Source organism: Trachypithecus francoisi, unplaced genomic scaffold (genome assembly GCF_009764315.1).
Source record: "Trachypithecus francoisi isolate TF-2019V2 unplaced genomic scaffold, Tfra_2.0 Lachesis_group17, whole genome shotgun sequence".
In the NCBI taxonomy this organism is placed as follows: domain Eukaryota; kingdom Metazoa; phylum Chordata; class Mammalia; order Primates; family Cercopithecidae; genus Trachypithecus; species Trachypithecus francoisi.
This window is the reverse complement of record NW_022681462.1, coordinates 62,062,731-62,080,943: the sequence shown is the minus strand read 5'-3', so window position 1 is coordinate 62,080,943 and position 18,213 is coordinate 62,062,731. Positions and strand designations below refer to the sequence as shown.

General features: G+C 43.7%; 1 protein-coding gene across 2 annotated transcripts in view; it reads left to right on the top strand.

Moving 5' to 3' along the window:
- The window catches only part of PRKCE (protein kinase C epsilon), a 548,372-nt gene that overhangs the window by 32,155 nt on the left and 498,004 nt on the right, over positions 1–18,213 (top strand). The window lies entirely within an intron of this gene.

Here is an 18,213-nt window from a genome sequence, read left to right as displayed (position 1 = left end):
CCAGGCAGCAGAGGTTGCAGTGAGCCGAGATTGCCCCACTGCACTCCAGCCTGGGTGACAGAGCAAGACTCTATCTCAAAAAAAAAAAAAAAAAAAAGAAAGACATAGCATTTTCTTAATATAATTAGCTTCCTGGTGGGAATTAATTGTGATTGAGTGTCCAGGGCAATGTAGTTCTCTTAAACTTTAACCAGGTGATTTTAAAATCGCCATTTGGAAAATGGTCCCATTATATCTATTTGTAAACTGAGACATGAAGGAAGTCTTCAGAGTACCCAGGTAGGCGTTTATGATACACCTAAGTAGAAGTCAGCCAGACTGTTTTGGTTTTGGTGCTTCTACCTGTGATTAATGTCCCACTTGACTCCTTGAGCCGTTTCATCTGAAATTATATTTCTGAAATTCATCTGGCTTTGCTGATTATCCCTACCTGGGCCAGTGGATGAGATCAGAGAGACCAGAGCTGGGGCTATTTCTTGGTGACGCAACTGCCATTCCCCACGCGTGGACACAAATAGACAATGCCTGTGGGAATCCAAATCCCAAGGACTGTGAGACGCACGCATGCCGTGTATTAAAGCAGCAGCCTGGTTTGGCGCTCGCTTAAGTGCATGGTCAGCAGTCACTACTCCTGTGACATGTATTGTCTGAGTCACTCATTTGGCACTTATTACATCCTGTCTTGGGTTATTAGTAACCTTTGCATGCATTTGTTTCTCCTCCCCAGCCGCTCCTCCCCAGTGGTGCAGACTCAGGGTTCTCCTCGCCATTCAAATTCTTCACCGGTGCTCTTTCTGGGCAGTAAACTTGATTTTTGTTTTAATTATGAAATGGTAGTGTTTAAGCTTATTAAAATGTAAGTATTGTTTATCCCAATAATTATAAATGGACTTATTAAACTTTTTACAAACAGCTTTACTGAGACATCTCTGACACATAAACTGCCCATATTTAAAGTATAGAATTTGGTAAGTTTGAACTTGATAACATGATTTCTTATTCTTTTTTTTCAGATAACATGATTTCTAACTCACTTTTTTTTTTTTTTGAAACGGAGTCTTGCTGTTTCGCCCCGGCTGAAGTGCAGTGGCCGGATCTCAGCTCACTGCAAGCTCCGCCTCCCGGGTTTTTTACGCCATTCTCCTGCCTCAGCCTCCGGAGTAGCTGGGACTACAGGCGCCCGCCACCTCTCCCAGCTAGATTTTTGTATTTTTTTTTTTTTTTTTTTGAGACGGAGTCTCGCTCTGTCGCCCAGGCTGGAGTGCAGTGGCCGGATCTCAGCTCACTGCAAGCTCCGCCTCCCGGGTTTACGCCATTCTCCTGCCTCAGCCTCCCGAGTAGCTGGGACTACAGGCGCCCGCCACCTCGCCCAGCTAGTTTTTTTGTATTTTTTAGTAGAGACGGGGTTTCACCATGTTTTTTAGTAGAGACGGGGTTTCACCGTGTTAGCCAGGATGGTCTCGATCTCCTGACCTCGTGATCCGCCCGTCTCGGCCTCCCAAAGTGCTGGGATTACAGGCTTGAGCCACCGCGCCCGGCCTAACTCACTTTTTACAGATAAAATGATTTCTTACTCATTTTCTTTTTCAAAATGATGTTTGATGAGCACTGATTTTACAGAGGGTGCCTCTCTGAGGGTACGAGGTAGGAACTTTTGAAATAACACATCCGTGGTAAGGGGGTAGTATGGTTCCCAGATAACTTTGAGAGTCTAGTGGTTTTTTTGTTTTGTTTTGTTTTTTTGAGACAGAGTCTTGCTCTGTTGACCAGGCTGGAGTGCAGTGGCATGATCTTGGCTCACTCCAGCCTCTGCCTCCTGGGTTCAAGTGATTCTTGTGCCTCAGCCTCCCAAGTAACAGGGATTATAGGCACACATTATCATGCCTGGCTAATTTTTTTTTTTTTTTTTTTTTTTTTTTTGAGATGGAGTTTCACTCTTGTTGCCCAGGCTAGAGTGCAATGGCACGATCTCCACTCACTGCAACCTCCACCTCCCGGATTCAACCAATTCTCCTGCCTCAGTCCCGCAAGTAGCTGGGATTATAGGCATGCACCACCATGCCTGGCTAATTTTGGTATTTTTAGTAGGAATGGGGTTTCATCATGTTGGCCAGGAGGGTCTCAAACTCCTGACCTCCGGTGATTTGCCCACCTCGGCCTCCCAAAGTGTTGAGATTACAGGTGTGAACCACTGCGCCCAGCCAAGATTCTGGTTTTCTGCCGTGGTAAATTGAGGTGCTCCTGACATGCAGTAGGCATGAAATAAAGCCTGTTTATTGAAGGCTATGTGTATGTAATTGTAAAGTCACTTCAGTGCTCTTTACAAAAAAAGAATATTGCACATCTTTTATTTATTTTTTAATGGGGGAATAGTTTGTAATGGCCTTAGTAACTTTGAGCATTTTATCCTTTTGACAAATCCAGCAGAGATTTTACTTCCTGAATGAAAGGATACTGGCTAGCCAAGGGTTGCTTGAAAGGTTCAGTGGGGAAAGTAAGTTGATATTCCTTTCGCTGCAGAATCTCTTTGTCTCTGGATTTCCCTTTGATTTTCATGAGGACTGAGCCAGTCCTGCAGGTAATTCAGTGCCAGGCCAGGCTAGCTGAGTTTTAATTGATGCTAATTAGCACCCCCATAGACTGTGACAATTTTTCCCCTCAAGCAGTCAGCCAAGTGGCATTAGGAAATGTGAGACATCTTTCTTTGGAATTGTCATAGGAGCAGAACTATTTTCAGACCCAGTCTCCTCAGCAGGTCCTGCCCTTCTCAGAAATAGTGAGGAAATGAGATGAGGAAAGTAATACCCCGAGGAGTAAGGTACCAGGTAGTGTGCATTCTAGACCCAACTGTGGGCTTAGGACAGCAGGGAGAAGATGCTGAAGGATTTTGCTCTCAAGTACCTTTGCTTCTAGTTGGAAAGAATGAGAGGTGGGATGGAATGAAATCTGACTGTTGCATGGGAGACAGGGAAATGCTTTGCGGGAGCAGTATTTATGGCAAGTTCAGAAGATATCTTCTTACTTTGAACAAGTCATTAGAGCTGGAACTGTGTACTGATGCCAAAAGAATAAAATCCAACAAAATAAATGGTCCCCAGACAGTCTTGTGTGCTCCATCCTCCCAGCTATATACTCCATTTTATCCTCTTGACAATCCAGTGTCTGCCTTTGGTGGTAGATGTTCCTGTTTCTCCATCCCTTGGCAGATATGTGTTTTCCATTGATGGGCAGCTAAGTTTGCAGCCAATTCTCAGTCATTTCTGGTGGGGGGTGCGGGGGGGAACAGAAATAATGTGGGAAGCTAAATTCACCATCAACCCAGGGACTTATGAGCGAGAAGTTTCAATCTTCCTTGCCACTGAAGACCATAAACAACTTCAGACCACAGCTGGCTTGGTGTTTACAGGTAGGAGGGAGTGAGGAATTACGCCAGAGGTGGGAAAAATTGTCAAGTCAAGGGGGATCTCTTTATGCTACCCCTCTCCATTCAGAGAGGTGATGGTGTCTCTCTACCTCATTGAAACCTGCTCCCAGGAGCATCTGAAGTTGGCCATTTAGAGCCCAGTGTGAATACAAGGCAGTGGGTTCCCTTTTTCAGGAAGTTTGCATTTGAATCTAGACCTCTTTGATTAACCAGAAGGCCTTGGCTCCTGGTGAAGAAACCATAAGGAGATCGGGGAATAGGCAGGCTTGATTCTGAAATGATGCTGGGGAGGATAAGGCCTATTTCATTGGTGTTCACATGAACATCACAGTCAAGCCTAAGGCTAGGTTTTCAGATATCTGACCTAGACTTGCTGTAGGAAATATATTCTGCCTTATGGCATAGCATGCACCGTAAGGAGCAGTGGAACAACACTTAACTTCACTACGTTGAGAGGCATTTGATCTATGTTAATAACCTATTATTTTATGCAAAAAAAAATGTTGGTTGGACCTACAACATTGTTTTTACAACCCCCTGGTAGCTTGTGACCCACAGGGCTAGGCTGAGTTGCTCTCTCTGGTTTCCTGCATCTGGGCGCCTAGTCAGGGGGCAAGTTGGGACTGCACCTCGACTCTCATTTTTTTTGCCAAATGGGCACCCAGACTCGGGGTTGGGTGTGCCAGAGGTGGCAGTGCTTTTTATGATGCGTGTAAGGGGCAGTGTGCACATCCAAGGAAGGAATGCATGGGACTTGTGTGTCCCCAGTCAACCCCGTTTGTAATTTGCAAATAGGATCTGTGTGGCTGGCAGGGGGCTGGCAGTGTGCACCAGGCAGAGGAAACAGAAGGTAGACTCCCAGGTGAGGAAGAGCTAGATCCAGAGGGAGAAATGACACCTGCCCTGGCTTTGGCACTGGTTAAAGAGTCTGGCTTTTTCCTCATGGTCTTTCTTTTATTTTGTGGTCTGAAAATTGGCCAAAAGATCAGGAAGGTGCTAAACCAAGACGAGAAGAAAAGAGCACTTGAAACCTTAACACTGGCCAATGATTCCTAGATAACCAAGATTTGGCTGAAGGGAAGAGCTAACATTCTATCTGCATGGAGAAGTAAAGAAAGATCAGTTCTCTGATGAAAATGAAAAGTATTATTATTAAGTTGATCGATAGTTTGTTGAAAACTTTCTCTGTACCTGATACTAAAATACCCTATTGTTTAAATAGTTTCTTATAGTCACTGTGGATTACAGCAATTTCTTTTTACAAGATATAAGATTTGCCCATCTGAACGAATACCTGTATTTTAATTCTATGATTTGTCTTTACTTCTAGCTACTTACTAAACATACATTTCCTGAAAGCAGAGGAGATTCAACTGCTGTTATTCACATAATGACTATCGTGCCAGGAGGGAGTGTCAGGGAAGTTAACAAAACAGGCCAGGTGTGGTGGCTCACAACTGTAATCCCAGCACTTTGGGAGGCCAAGGTGGGCTGACTGCTTGAGGCCAGCAGTTTGAGAGCAGCCTGAGCGACGTGGTGAGACCCTGGCTCCAAAAAAATACAAAAATTAGCCAGGCATTGTAGTACGTGCCTGTCGTCTCTTGACTGTAGGCAACTAGCAGTCTTTCCCCAAGCACGGGGGGCAGTGGTGTAGGACAGCTTTTAAGGGGGAGGAATGTGACTCAGGCTTTCATGGATGAGCCTGGTGACAGTGTGCACTCTGCTGTGACAGGTATGCCTGAATAGAACTTGCACAGCTCCTACTCTAGCAATGTAGTCACTGCCTGTCCATGGATAGAACCCTGACTACTCAGTAGTCCCAATAGACAAATGATAGCTTAGCAGGTTTTGGTTATTACTATTTTAAAATTTAAGTATAAGAGATTTTGCATCAATCATATAGAGAATCACATATGGACGTTCTTAGAATGGGCTCTTAGTACCTTATCTTGTGTGTGTCCTGTATAAAACACACAGCTGATCCTATGAAGCCCAGGCAAGTTTTAAGGGGAAGGGGTATGCAAGCAGAAACCCAAAGGGCTTTAGCAGGGGAAATGCAGTTGGAGAGGAGAGAAAAACTTTTCCTTCTTTAGAATTTTCCTGCTTCTATTCTGTTTCACCTAAATCCCAGAGCTGAAATCAGCAATTTAGTTGTCTTCCTTTCTCTTCTTCTATAAGGGTTTGCAGAATACAGAGCCAATGGGATTACATGGGGCTTCAGGGGGTCATGCTGCCAACAAGATAAGGAGGTCTACTACTGCTACCTTTATTCACCATTTTTCTGTGGGCACTAGCTGATGCACTTGGACAAAAGAGAAAAAGGTATACATGCAGAAAGAGAAATTGACTTATGTGCATATGATATGCTTATGTGCTATACAATATGCTATTTATTACAAACAATAAGGTAATACAGTGAGGTGGCTTGACATAGAATTAATATACAAAAATAACCTTAGAGAACAACAAGGTAGAAAATAGAGTGGAAGCAAATGCTTCATTCATAGTCAGGATAAGTGAGAATAATAAAGATGAACTAGCTCTGCCAGATGTTACATATTTTAAACCATATTATGGCTTAAACTATATATAATGTACTAAATATAGTTTAATATATTTAAATATACTAGTATATTAGTAGATGTATAGTATATTAATATACTAAATATAGTTTAATATGTTTAAACTATATTTAAGTGGTATAGAATTGACACTGTGTAGACAGAGAAATCAGTAGCACAGAATAGAAATGGAAAATTGGTGTCCAGAGCTAGACACCAATATACACTGAAAATTGGTCTTTGGTGACATTTTGTATCAGTGAAGAATGATAGATTATTCAATAGCTTGGGACAACTGGGTGGCCTTCTGGAAAAACAAAAATTGGATCTATACCTAGTTTCTTTGGCCAACATAAATGCCAGATGAATCAAATATTTAAATATTAAAAGTAATAGAACAAAAAGGAGAAATTTAAAAAATCTTGTGGTGGTACAGTCTTCCTAGGTATAACACAAACCATGGAAATAAAAAAAAAAGAGAGAGATCGATATATTAAATTTCCGAAAACAAAACAAAACAAACAGGTTTCATGGAGCCCGAGTCCCTGAAAGCTTCATGGACCAACATAAACAAAGTCAAAAGACAAACAATGAATTGAAAATCACACATAAAAACCAAAGGACTAATATCCTTAATTTATAAAGAACTCTAATAAATTAATAAGAAAAGATCAATAGCATAATGAAAAAATGGAAGAAAGTTATAAACAGATAATTGACAAAAAAGAAGTACAGATGACTCTTAAATATACAGAAAGATATCCAACTTACAATAGGTTACCATTTTTATTAACTGTTAGAATGATAAACATAAAAACATTTATCGTTGAAGGTGGAGGGAACTAGACATCCATGCATGATGGGAACATAACTTGGAATAACTTCCACAGTGGGTGTTTTGATAATCTTTATCCAAAAATGCACATACCCATGAACTCAGTAATTCTACTTCCAGAAATGTTATCCCACAGAAATATTTCTGTGTGAAGATATGTTTGAGAATATTTATTGCAGCATTTTGCTCATCTGTAAGGTGGCAATAGGGATTCTAGTTTTCTGACACTTGAAATGGCTGGTGTAGGAGCACCTCAGACACAAGCTAGGCTGCTAGAAAGAAGAAAGGTATTCTGTAAATTTAGAACATTATTCTGATATTTCAGAAAAGGGGAGAGTCCTAATTATAAGGTAGTTGCGCTGTGCTTTGTAATGCCAGGGCAGAGACAGCCCAGTTGTACTAGGTTCTCACTTGCTTTTGTGCTCTGTTTGGAAGCGTGTTGGAGACCAGTGTGATGGGGGCGGCTGGTGGCCTTAATGGTATGGGGTCCTCAGAGTTGGAGCGTTAGCACCCAGAATATGTGCTCCTCCCCACTAGGAATCCAGCTCTGGCCCTCTGGCAGTATCTCAAGGGAGAAGTTTCTCTAGGGCCATTTTCTTGATGCCCAGCAAGTAAGAAGCCCTTATATTTGACAACATTATGTTCACACCAACATTAATTTGACTCAGATAATGATGCCACCTGTTACACAGCCCATCAGCATAATTATAGGTGAGGAAATTGCTAAGAGAGGTCCCTGAGCAGCTGGAGGCCAGAAGAAAATATTTTCAATTAATTAATGGCTAGGCAGGTAATTTTTTTTAATATTAAAAAAATTAAGAATTCTCTAGCGTAAGATGTCATGGCTGCTAACTGTCTAGAAAGGGGGTACATATTAGAAGAGGGTAAGCTGAGATTCAGGATGTTCAAACTTTGGTTGTAAGCTCTTTTCTTCTTTAAAATATTATTTTAAAGATACTGTGTTAGATTTTCTTATTTTTTTCCCCCTTAACCCCCAAACCAACTCTAATAAAATAACCATTCTGTGAGTTTATAAGTGGCAGAGGCTAGAATTTAGCAAAATGAAAGGAATTTAACTTGGATGAATATATTATGCATAAGGAATTGAGCATCAGTCTGGGCTTTGTTAATGGCGAATGCCTAAACCACCAAATGATTCTGTTGTTTTTGTGGGTTTCTTGAAAGAGACCAAGTATTTAGACTCTCCCTGACTTATGTAACATTTCAGCTATTGCATTGGTAAGTCAAGAAAAATAAGGAACAGAGAACAGGATTTGAAATAAAGCTTCCTATCTGGCTTGGAAGAATATGCTTTCTAATTATTTGTTATGATAATTTTATCAATTGCACCTACTGCAAATGCTCCTTGTCCTTGGATCAATGTGCATTAGCCGGAGACTATTTTATCAGTAAGCTTCTGAATTGCCTGTATGAGGCACAAATCATTGGTTGCTCATCCACAACTTAAGAGACTTGATGTTGGCCTTTTGGGAGCTCATGTTTCAAATTAGATTGGAGCTAATGTGACCAGAACATAAGAACACAAGGAAAAATGAACAAAATGTTGTAGGTATGAATGTGCTATGGGGTGTGTTTGTTTAAAGCAAACCTCATAAAAGAAGAGCAGGGTTAAAGAAGCCTATTACATTAGGGATCACTTATTTGCTTTACAAGAAGGGAGTGACTTAAGCACAGCTCTGTGGCACATTGGGAATAGAATTTGACTTACAAAAAAATCTAGATCCCAGATTCCACGTTGAAAGCATGTCATATACGTGAGATAAAGAACAGTGATGCCTCATTTAACTGGGGAACAGATTTCAGGTAATCTTGGGCTACCAGGACATGATCATGAATCAGAAAATGCTGTGGAAGAATAGAAAGAACGAAACTGAACGGAATGACCAGGGGTCCAGCCTCCCACGACCCCCAATCCCACTCTCTAGACCTTGTTTCCTATTGGTGAAAAGAAGGTATTAGACAGTTTCAAGGTCTCTCCTCTTGTTAAAAATTGATAATGTAACCTATCCTTTATTTGTTTTTATATATTTTATATATGTATATATTTGTAATATTTAAGAAAAGATTTAATTTAATAAATATACATAGTAAAGCATTCATACAGTGAAAAGGTAAATGCTTGAAAGTTTGTTTTCCGGCTGGGTGCAGTGGCTCACTCCTGTAATTCCAGTGCTTTGGGAGGCCGAGGTCAGGTGTTTGAGACCAGCCTGGCAAAACCCCGTCTCTACCTGAAATACAAAAATTAGCCAGGCATGGTGGTGTGTGCCTGTAGTCCCAGCTACTTGGGAGGTGGAGGCAGGAGAATCACTTGAACCCGGGAGGTGGAGGTTGCAGTGAGCAGAAGTTACACTGCTGCACTGGTGTGACAGGTTGGGTGACAGAGCGAGACTCCATCTCAAAAAAAAACAAACCAAAAAAAACTTGTCTTCCCCTTATCACAGACTCCCACTTCTCTCTCTAGAGACTAGTTCTTTGGATATCCTTCCAGAAGTATTCTATGCATTCTGTAAACTTATGCATATGTCTTTTGGAAACAAACAGGAAAAGCATTGTGCACGCTGTCCTGCTTTTTGCTTTTGTTACTTACCAATTTTGGAAATTGTTATGATAGGCTCATATTGATCTGCTTTCTTCTTCTGAAAGACTCTACAGTGTCGTAATCCATAGTTCAATACTTAGTTTAACTAGAATCTTGGTAAATATTTATTTCATAAATCTAATCTTCAGTTCCCTGCAGCTCTAAGTTTCTATGACTGTAACATCTAAGTTAAAAAGATGTCTGAGATGTCTGAGTAAGAAAAAAAATAGTTGTTGCAAATCACATGTGCTGCTTCTCTTGGGGGATAAAGGCCCATTTGTTCTTGGTCCCTGACCACTGACACATGTATGGTGCAAAGCAAGGGCTGAAAACACTGGTCCATATGTCAGCAGGGGCAGGGGGCGAAGGAAGCACATTTATTCACAGTGGGGACAGGCCTCTTGCATTGTCAATTTTACCCATGTGAGAACTGCTGTTCCTATTGGTGACTGGGTCACTGATAAAAGATTAAATCAGATTGAAGACAAAAACTGCACTGCCTTTTAAAACAATATATACATGTAAGAGGTTTTTTATGTTTAAATGTTAAAAAGTCATTTGGGGTTACAGATGAACCCCTTAAAGAAAGGGCTGTGTATATCGTGTGGGGCCTGGAAGTAAGGGAGTTGTAGAATTTGGGAGGTAGAAGGTTTGAGTGATTTTCCCTCTCTGTATAATGATCTGAAGTGAAGAGACCAATGTACTTTTTTAGGGCTGGACTGGGGCACAAGTGGAAAGGCAATCATAGACCATCCAGGTGCTCCCAGAGTTCCCAGAGTTTAGGAACAACTTGGCATGGGCCATGCTGGCTCACTCTGAGGCAGATACAGCACATACCTCAGGGTGCCAGCAAAGTCGGAGCACTGCAAATTTATTTTCGAAATAGTTTTATGTTTTACCAAAAAGCTTCAAAATAGCCTTCATGGGAAAAGCCTGAACTTTACTGGATTTCTTTCTCTTATGGCTTAGGATTAGATTTATTTAAAATTACATACATGGGGAGCATTAAGTTTCAGGACTAAGGTTCTAAAAGCTGTAACCAGGCCAGAGTGGGGCCTTTGGAAACCAGTGAGCTGTGTCCGTCAGTGGGCTGGGCGGTTCTCCATTACAATCTGTGCAGGGAAGAATGAGCCGTTTGCATTTCCGTGGCAGGAATAGTCATTTTGCCACCCTCAGATTTGATTTCCTCAGAGGAACAGGCTGGGTGCACCTGTTGCTGGTCTGCAGTGTCTCCAGAGAGACTGTGGATTTTCACTGTGACTCATGAGAATTATTTATGGCCACCAAGCTGGTGGACACCAGCAGACTGAGTGACGCAGGCTCAGAGAGTGTTTCCGCTCTGTCCATCAGAGGTTTTTCTGGAATGCCTTCAGTATATGGGTTTTTAGCATTTGTGCAAGAAAGAGAAAAGAGAAGAACTAACTGTCTGGCACATTCGGTAGTGTTCTCTCCAGCCCGTTCATTCCTAAAAGGCTTTCAGTTCAGGCATCCACTTTGTTGAACTGAAAGTGCATCAGTATCAGTATTGGCATCTTATTATACTCTACTTCGTGTGTGAAGAGAGACCGTTTTTATCAGCCTTCCCTCCCCACGCCCCCTTTAATGAATCTAATTTCTGCTGCTTGGATTTGGTATTTGAGGTCATTAGCTCAGTGGAACAGAGCCCTGTGTTAATGAGTACAAGGTCACAGCTTTGCATGGAGGAGGCACTCTTTCCTGTAGCGGACACCTGCAGGCCCAGCCAACTGCTTTGCCAGTGTTTGCATGAGGCATGGGGAAGTCAGGTGAAGAAGGTACAGGTGCCTTAGAACTCAGCCCATCTCTGTCCTTCTCTGGACACAACACACTGCTCTGAGGTTCTACTGACTGTGTGTCCATCATTCTATCTTAGGAAAATGATAGTTTCAGTGTTAATAATAACAGTCAAGCCTCAGAGGTTATTTTTTCAAAAACCTTCACTCATGAAAAAAGTGTCTTGGTGTGGATGGTTCATTTTTGTTCATGAATTCACCGAGAAGTTATTGAGTTTTAAGGACTCTGTGGACAGTGAGGAGTCACTCAAAGGTAAATAGGATGCAGCTCCCACCTGTCTTAGTTTCCCAGGACTGCCGTAACAAAGCACCACAAACTGGGTGGATTACAAGCACAGAAATTTATTACTCTTACTTCTGGAAACCAGAAGTCCTAAATCAAGGTGTTGGCAGGACCATGTTCCCTCTGAAACTTGTCTGGGAGTTTTTTCTTGTCATTTCCACCTTCTGGTAGCCCCAGGCGCTCCTTGGCTTGTGTTAGCACTGCTCCGCTCCCTGCTCTGCCTTTACAGGGCCCTTTTCCTCTCCCTGTCTTCTCCTCTTCTTATAAGGACAGTCACTGGATTAGGGCCCACTCTAATGACCTCATCTGAACTTGATTATTCTGCAATGGCCATATTTCCAAATCAGGTCACATTCATCAGTACTGAGGGTTAGGACTTCAACATACATTTTTGGGGAACACAATTCAACCCATAAAACCATTTGTCCTCAAGATGCTTCCAATTCAGTGAGGGAGACTGATGGAAAAGATGATGGAATCAGTGCTCCAAGGGGCCCAAGCACTGTGCTGAAGAGTCCAAGGGAGCACACACACACACCCATGCACACACACAACCCCCACACACCCCACTCTGCCCCACACTAAACACACATCTATCATATGATGTAGAATCAGTCCATTCTAAAGGCTCTGTGGGTGAGTTTGCCCTGGCATGTGGGCTTGAGGGATGAGTGGAATTTTAGCTGTAGAGCCGTGAGCCGTGCAGGGCGTTTCAAGCTAAACATGAGCAATGTCATGAATGCACTTTTGGTTTGGCCTGGGAAGGAAGACGCTTCTGGTAACAATGTAAGGGAAGGACTGGAGGCTGGAGACTTGAGGTTGACTGAGAGATTCTGCAGGCGGCCAAGGTGGCTCAGGAGGCCTGAACTTGGAAGTGGTGGTGGGATGAGAAGTCAGGGACAGATCCTGAGGAGTGTGGGGTGGGGGAGTGAAGTAGGTGGGAGGTGGCAATGGATGGGTGGGTGGGAGAAGGTCAGAGGCCACCCTCGGACTTCCTGAAAGGGTCGATTGGGAGAATGGTGAAGACTTTAGGCAAGATAGGGGGTTCAGGGGGACAGTAAACTTGAAAGGAAGGTAAGTTTTCTTGTAAGATATTGAATCTGAGACAATTAAAGCTCCAGTGTAGGTGCCGAGCACCAAGTGAGAAACTCGAGATTAGCATTCTGGAGGAGAGGCCAGGGCTGGAGGTGAGAATGCCAGTGTGATGGTTGGAACCATGGGGGTGGCTGAGGTGACCTGGAGAGAAAGCGGACAGAAGAGAAGCAGGGCAAGGCCCAGGTTTGGGAAGTGCCCCGAGGCATGGGCAGGAGATGGTGCAGGCCGGAAGGGCAGGGAGGAGAGTCAAGAGGAGACAGTCACCCAACAGGGCTGGGTCCTGCCTTGAGCTAGCTGAAAAGAATGGAAAATGAGGAGGCTGTCAGATCTGACAGCTGATGTTCCGTCTGAGAGGCTGGTCTCAAGAAAACTCTCTCCACAAAGTGACTGGGGCAGAATCTAAATTGCAAGAGGTTAAGGAGAGGTGGAATAAGGCAGTTGGGGTGGACCGTCGCCCCCAAGAAGTTTGGCAAGGAGAAGTGAGAAGGCATGGACATCTGAAGAAGCAGGGTAAAGAGAAGGAATTTTTAGTTAGGGAGGAAGATAGAGAGGATCGTACACTGATAAGGCGAGTTCTAGAAAACATGGCAGGTGCTAGGATCCATAACAGGGAGAGAAGTTTGACTGAGACTTAAAGGAAGTTAGGGAACATATAGGGAGTCACGGTGTGAAAGAAGTCTGACTCGTGTGGAAATGTTCAATCCGTGAGGGTCACTCTTCCAGCCACCTGAATCCTGGGGGATGGAATTATTGGCCAGTGGACACAGATTTTGTGGTTATTGATCTCTGCTGTATCCTAACAATATGAGGATGAGAGGCTTACACCTCAGCTCCATGAGCTTCCCATAGCTTCTTGTGGCCATTTCCAGAACTAAGGGGAGCTCTGGCGTTCCAGATAGGCTTTCTCTAGCCCCAAGTATTAAAGCCAGGTGAAATGTCTAATCTGGGAAACAACAGTAGGAGCCTGAGCTGGAAATAGCAATTATTTTCCCTTCATCACCATCCAGGGGAACAACTATGCTTTCCCCTCACCCCTGCCTCTCTCTACATCTGAATTTTTGGATCTGGATATGGACAATGGGCAGAAAAGTGAGGATGGGGTCCGGGAGTGTGGAGTGTATGACTTCAACCCCATGCCACGCTTATTGGGTGCCAAAGGTTTCACTCCAGGCCTTCTCCATCTAAGTACTAACAGATACAAGAGGAACGGGTTTCCTGTCTTCATGGGACTTATGTGGGACTAACAGCCTGTCCTATGCTAGTGGGCAAGACAGGAGTTCCCTGGGAAATGCATATGCATGAGTTGTGTGGTTAAGGAAGGAGAGGCAAAGTCAATGTTGGGTAGAGTGGCTGAGAAAGGTTCAGGGAGGACATGAGTGAGACTTTGAATGGTGGGTGGATTCGATAGATGGGTAAGACATGGAATAGCATCGTGGGTGGATGGCCAATATGCTGGAAGCAATGTGGTGCGTCCCTGAGACAGTAAGACCGCAGACTACAGGGGAGTGCATCTGGGGATGAACGGTGATCAGGTAGGACAAACCTGAAATGTGGAGGGTTTTAAATATCAGGCTGAATAGTGTGGGCTTTTTCCTGAGAATGGCTGAGAGCTACTAGAAGTTCAAGAGAAGAGGTCACATGAGGAGATCGATATTTTGGAAAGAGACCTGCCTCTCCCTTCTCCTTCAGTTTGGCTATAAAGAGCCAGCTGCCTCATGTAAGATGCACTGGCCCTGCCCTCTGTCCCTGTGAGACACATACGAGAAGGCAGTTCCTTCTCCCTGTTTTTCCTAAGTCAGGAAACTTTCTCCCAGCAGCTTAGATGTATTCCTTCAAACTGTACAGAACGAAGGTTATTGTAAACTTTGAGGAGGAAAACCTGCTTTTCAGTGTTTCTCCTTTTTTCTCTTCTTGTTGACTTTGGTCGCTTCCCCTTAGCCTCTAAGGATCTTGGTAACATTCCTTTTTGGATTTTCCCTGTTCCCACGATGATTTTAATGAAACCATCACTACCCACAGAAAAGAACCCAGAGTCAGGCTGGAGTTAGAGAGGTCAACTGCATTACAGTCTTTCTTTCCTTTTCTGCAGGTAGATGGTGTATGTGTTAGATAAAGGTACCACCACTTCACAAAATAACTGCCCATCACGGAGGTCCTTGAAGAAATCCTAAAGTAACAATAATAGAATATGTATAATAGGACGGGTGCGGTGGCTCACGCCTATAATGCCAACACTTTGGGAGGCTCAGGTGGGTGGATCATTTGAGGTCAGGAGTTCGAAACCAGCCTGGCCAATACGGTGAAACCTTATTGCAACTAAAAATACAAAAATTACCTGGGTGTGGTGGTAGGTGCCTGTAATCCCAGCTACTCAGGAGGCTGAGGCAGGAGAATTCTTGGATCCGGAGGCAGAGGTTGCAGTGAGCTGAGATCGCTCCACTGAACTCCATCCTGGGCAATGGAGTGGGACTTCATCTCAAAAACAAAACAAAACAAAACAAAATCCAGTAATAGAATATGTACCATGCTTGTAGGTACATATTCTACATGTTGGGGAAGAGGGTGGAGAGCAGAAAAAAGAAACAGATTTTAATGTCAGGCTGACAAGAGTTTATTATACACATCCGTGGTTAGAATAATTACTTAAAATTTTTCTTTTTAGAAATTTTTTATAGAACAGGGGTCTCACTGTATTGCCCAGGCTGGTCTTGAACTCCTGGCCTCAAGTGATCCTTTCACCTCAGCCTCCCAAAGCAATGGGACTATAGGTGTGAGCCACCACATCTGGCCAAAATAACTACTTTTTTAAATCATAAAAAAAGGCTTTATTCCTGTTAAATACATATTTACAGTCTTTATATATTTTACAGGAATAAACCCTTTTTTATAATTTAAACATTTATATTGCCAGGAGGCAGTGGACGTGCGCCCCTCTCCTGGCCTGCTCACTTCGAGTTTCCCTCGAAGAATTTTGTGTGTCTTTGCCTGATCTCTCCATTTTACATTTTGGGTTTGGTGTTGGCCTCCCCACAGGGCTGTGTGGTAGGTGAAGCCGCTACTCAGGTACATCTTTTCACTGGGTTCAAAACAGGCTTTTCTGAATAAGCAAAATGTATGATGGGTAGCTTTGGAATCTGTGGGGGTATGGAGGCCCAAAAACCTGATTTTCAGTTTTCCCACCCGGCTAGAATCTTCTCATGGGAAGCTGAGAATGCTGATTATCACTTTGTTCCACAGAGTGAAATCTGGCCACCATGCAGCCTTTCGTCCCAATAGCAAGCTGTTCATTAGACTTTTAGACTCATTGCGGACCTCACAGAGGCTCCGAGGCCCTGGTGAGGACCTAGAAGTGACTGCTGGGGACGCCGTTGATCATGTGACTGGTCTCATGACCAGAGCCCCTGGTCACAGACCTCCTTTCCTCCCAGGGCCCCACACGCCACTTCCTTTTTATTCCAGGCCTCCTTTCCCCCTTGGCTTTTGTACTTGCCACCAAGGCCCATGTTTGGTGCAGAGCTGAAAGCAACTCCTTTTGTGACTACATTAATGTCCATGGTGCTATTAAAGATTATCCCCTGATTGGAAAAGGTGGATATTGTTCTAATACTTAGGGGAACATGCCTTCAAATAAGATGAAATGCTCTAGTGTAGCTGACAGTGACTGCATCGTCCTTTCAAAGAGTCCATGCTCTACCTGGGAGGGCCTGTGTAGGTGAGAAGGGGGCGCACCCCGCTGGCTGGCCTGGCCCTCCTGGCTGCCCACATTCTGCTTGGCTCTAGTCCGGAGGTTTTATGGGGGATCTGGAGAGCTCTGGTCTGGCTGACACTGTTGCCCTCTCTGCCTCTTAATGGCACTCTGACCTTCTATTGTTCTTGGCCAAAATATGGGTGAAAATCCATTTTATTTATTTAGCCAGGACAGATAAAGACTAACAAAACCAAACCAGAGTGGAAATGGCAACCTGAGGCTCCCCAGCAAAAGCAAAGAATTGGAGGGACAGAGAACAGGCTCTGCTCTTCCCTCAGGGTAGACTGGTTGGCATCTCTATGTGGGTGGCATCTCCAGCTCTTTCTTTTGTTCCAGCCCTCATTACCTCCCTCACTAGGTGACATCCCTGCAGGTGCCATCTTCACCTGAAGACCTTTGGCTCCCACTTGCCTCTGTTCCCAGGAGCTTCCTAGAAGTTACTTCCTGTTTCACAGCCCCTCTCTTACTTTGAGGCTCCCATTTCCAGACTGAAAGGACAGACTAGCTCTGCTGACCACCCCAATTTCCAGCAAGCTTTTTAAAATGGATCAGCGCCTAGGGATTCCTGCAGGTGGGTGGAATTTATCCCCAGATTCTTTAATTGGATGTGTTTGTTTTTTACATTGGAAAAAAATTGAGAATATTAAAACTCTTGCACACACCTTCCTAGACAGGGTAAATGGAAAGCAGCCCTTTGACAGAAGAAAGACAGAGACCAGTTTTCAGTGAGCTCCCGAGGGTATGCCAACTCCATGTAGATTTATTTTCAATTTCCAAGCAGCTAAGATTCTAGTGGACGTCAGTTTGTGCTGGCTTTATTTTCACAAATGCTCCATTGGGTGCCACATGCAGATGTGGCTGTTGGCTGCAGGTCTGGCGGCACACGCTCATTTTGTGGGCAGGTTCTGGAAAAGTGGTTAGAATAGGGTTTTGTAACGTAGGATCTACTTTGTGGATTTATATGTAAGTACCCAGATTGGTGGTAGGTGAATTTGGTGGAATCATTTTCCACCAGCATCCTAAAATCATATTTAGAATTGTATTTTAGCAAAATGAATGTAATCTGCCTGGATATAAAACATAAATCTCCAGTTGGGGGTGCAAGTGAAGGGAAGGGCTATTTAGAGGGAGTGTCCCCAGCCAGTGGGGACCTGGCTCCCTGGGGGCTGGGGGTGGGGGTGAGAGGCTTGATTTTGCCCATCTCTGCTAATGATGTGGAGCTCCAGTAAACAGCAAGTTAATGGACTTCCCAGATATGTGAATTTCAACAGCTGTTGCAAACAGCAGTGAGCACAGAAAAAAAATATGTAAAGGAAGAGAGAAAGGAAGAGGAAAGAGAGGAAGAGAGGGGGAGGGAGGTCAGCAATGGAAGTAGGAAACAACAAGGATGAGATCCAGTTTTTAAAATCCAGATTTTTGTATCTGGGCCTGATTGCAAATGCCGTGTATCCTAGGAAGTCATCTGGAAAAACAGCCAATCTGAGAATGCCCTGAGGGTGGCCACGGACAACCTTGTGGAGGGAGTAGAGGGGAGGAGAACAGGCGTTCCATACAGAAAGTGTATGTGCTTACCCCTCCCTTTTGAGACAATTAACATCCATGGACTTAGAAATTCACCTTCAGTAGTAGGTTAAAATTGACGTATTGCCAAGCAGTGGTAAGAGATTACATCTTGTCATCTTGTTTTAAGACTCTTTATAAACTAGCCCCAGTTTTTATCTTTTCTAGCTTCGTCTATGTCTATTTTTAAGACACCTTATACCTTAGGCGGGTGGGGTGCTTTGCTGTTCCCATATTTTTTTTTCCTTCTGCTTGGAAGCTCTGTCTTGTGCCACCAACTCCTTCCTGTCCTCCTCC